The sequence below is a fragment of the Anneissia japonica genome, unplaced genomic scaffold (assembly GCF_011630105.1).
Source record: "Anneissia japonica isolate Jap-2015-1 unplaced genomic scaffold, ASM1163010v1 scaffold288174_len123020_cov194, whole genome shotgun sequence".
In the NCBI taxonomy this organism is placed as follows: Eukaryota; Metazoa; Echinodermata; class Crinoidea; order Comatulida; family Comatulidae; genus Anneissia; species Anneissia japonica.
In genome coordinates this window covers 1,956-5,341 of record NW_022736921.1, presented here as the reverse complement: position 1 = coordinate 5,341, position 3,386 = coordinate 1,956, and the positions used below count along the sequence as shown (strand labels likewise).

At 31.1% G+C, this 3,386-nt stretch overlaps 1 protein-coding gene across 1 annotated transcript in view; it reads left to right on the top strand.

The window, feature by feature from the left end:
* Window positions 1-3,386, top strand: part of LOC117116948 (metabotropic glutamate receptor 5-like) — an 18,400-nt gene that overhangs the window by 13,085 nt on the left and 1,929 nt on the right. The window lies entirely within an intron of this gene.

Sequence of the window (3,386 nt, the reverse complement as noted above, 5' to 3'; positions counted from 1 at the left end):
ATTTTTTTCTAATTTGCATAATGAATTTTTCAAACATTTTTGTCTATTTAAAAAAAAGTACGTAAGTTATGAAGATGGTAACAATCAAAAATCTATTATAAATTTAATTCTACATTTTTAGACAAAAAATTAACCCTCTTGGCCCACGGCCCATTTTTGACACTATTACCATGCGTATTATTAACCTACAGTGTATATATACAAAGAATTTTTTCTAATAGGATAGAGTTGACTAACTGGTACTTGGTGTGGTGCTAGGTTTATCGCATTTATGGTTTAGGGGCCGCGGTTTACCTCCCTCCGTTTAGTCATGCTGGATCAGGAGTAGTAAACTCGGCGATCGTGGGTTCGATTCCCACACGGGGCAAGTTTTTTATAGTTTTTGATTTTTTTTTTTTTGGAGGTCGTGGGTTCGATTCCTACACGAGCCAGTTTTTTTTTTTTTTTTTTTTTTTTTTTTTTTTTTTTAAGGAGTTTAGTTGATGGTGGATAATGAATAGCAAACATGGAGGTTGTGTGTTCGATTCCCACATGATCTTTGCGTGTATGCTGTAACCATGGCTGTAAATTGCGATTGTTACAGCATGCAGGCAAAGATCGTACGCGGTGGATACCCTACGCGGCGCTATTTACACGATCTTTTGTTACATTTTCGCCAGTGACGTCATGGTAAAAATCGTGTATAATCGCCTAAAACTTCATAAAGAATAGCCAAAAAACGATTTTAAGGTTTATAATGAATATCACTTTGTATGGACAGCGTATTAGAATTCATATATAATCGAATATTTGCGCGCATGTGTGCTCACGTAAATTCCGTGCTCGCGTTAATTATTGGAATGAATTAGAATTTCTTTCAATTATCGTTAATTCGTCACATTTTAATTAACGAAGACTGAATACCCGACGTATTTTAATTAAAAATGTAAATTAACTAATAAGTATGTGTTTTATTATGCTATTCGTTCCCCTGAGATATATGTATATATATATGTGTATATATGTATATATATATATTATATATATGTGTACGCAAAGATCGTACGGTACGCGGTGGATACCCTACGCGGCGCTATTTACACGATCTTTTGTTACATTTTCGCCAGTGACGTCATGGTAAAATTGTGTATAATCGCCTAAAACTTCATAAAAAATAGCCAAAAAACGATTTTAAGGTTTATAATTAATATCACTTTGACAGCGTATTAGAATTCATATATAATCGAATATTTGCGCGCATGTGTGCTCACGTAAATTCCGTGCTCGCGTTAATTATTGGAATGAATTAGAATTTCTTTCAATTATCGTTAATTCGTCACATTTTAATTAACGAAGACTGAATACCCGACGTATTTTAATTAAAAATGTAAATTAACTAATAAGTATGTGTTTTATTATGCTATTCGTTCCCCTGAGATATATGTATATATATATGTGTATATATGTATATATATATATTATATATATGTGTATATATATGTGTATATATATATATATATATTTCTTCCTTAATTATATAAATTTAAAGCATTTATCAATTGCATTATTACACTGTTTACGTTCATCATTAAAATTTTATTTTTATTTTCTCATTCGCCTACATGCGTTCGGAAAGATATTTAAGCTAAATTAGAAAAAATAATAATTTTCGCCCTTTTCTGGAGACCTTTAAAAGTTGTTCACTAAACAATATTAAAAAATGATTCTTCTTAATTTCAATTGTTTGTACAGCCTGTATAAATACGAATGACAATGAAAATAAAGGTGATGTTTTATAATCTTAAAAATAATTTGCTCTGTCTATTGCATACTATTAATTATATAATTANNTTATATAATTATTATAACTTTATTTTGGAAACGACGCTTTTAAAACAGCAGACACGCTCTTGCAGTGTGTTCATAAAAGTAACACACTGTACAGCCATAATACAATATTAAAAAAGAGACGAGACTTTTAATACGATAAAATGTACGTTACACGATTACACAAGTTGAATATATCACAGATCCTGTATATCATTTAACACTTACAATTTACATTTACAGCAAAGCACAATTTATATATTGCGGCCAACTAACCTATAGTATTTTAATATTTATAAATAATAATAATCAAATTAATAACATAAGATTTGTATAGGGCTCGCTTATATTCAAATTTAAAGAGCAACAATCTTTTAGTCTGAGAGTAATTTCCAGCCATCTAGTCCTGACAAATACACCCCTAAGTTACAATAATTGGCAGACTCTGGGGGGAAAATTGATATGTTGTAGAACTGATTTTTCTAAGAAAGAAAAAAGTTGTTTGACGAAAAACTGGTTAACGGTGAACGTGATACAGTTTATTGAATATTTAAAAGCTGGAAGCTGGGGGGGGGGGGGGAAAGGGGCGTAACAGCACATTTTTACCCATTTTCCTCCCAGTTTATTCAAAAATCTGTATCTCTCGTTTTTGATCAAACTACTTTTTCTGTCTTAGAAAAATCAGTTCTACAACATATCAATGTGTTTTTTTCTTCCGGAGCCTGACTTTAAAAGAATTAGGAATATCGAAGTAACCCAAACCACTTCTGGCATTGTAACCAGACTTAATAATAAAGAGACTTATCAACATATCGGCGACTCCGTAATGATAATGAATATTTGTTGCATATGAATGAAACAGAATTGCCGAATTGAACGTTTCCAATAGTAATGTTTCTATTTTGATTATGTTGCGTTATGTTTTTTTTTTTTTTTTTTTGTCAATCGCAGTCAAAGTTCCATCATTGTCAATGTATATCTTTTGTGCTGACGGGAGCCCTAACTTTTCCCAAATTTATTATGCCGAATATTTCTGATTACACACGACAACTTTCCGATTGTCCTTGTGGTTTGGTAATTGACAGCTTGATATTAATTAAAATTTACAAAAATATTGCGAAGAGGAACATCTTAAGCTAAAATTTGAAGATAAAACAAATAAAAAATACAAATAGAAATAAGTAAACATACGAATACAGACAAAACACAGAACACAGGTACAACAGAAACACACAGACAGAACAGAGCAATTAAAAACATAGCTAGACAATACAGAACAGAAAAAAACACATAAAAATACATACAGAACACAGAACAAAGGTGAGAAAAAAACACAAACAAGACAAAAAATCAAAAACAAAGAAAAAGACAAACAAAGGAATAAAGAAATTAACCCACCCTTGAAAATAAGCCACTTGGTATTATGGATTAAAGATTGCGATAAGCTGGTTTTGAATAAACTAAGGCTCTAGTGAAAAATATCGACTGACCTAAAATTGTGAGAAAGGTTATTTAAAAAGTTGGCTTGCTAAAAAGAAAATCTTATTCAAATTAGAATGGGGGGGGGGCTTATTCAAACG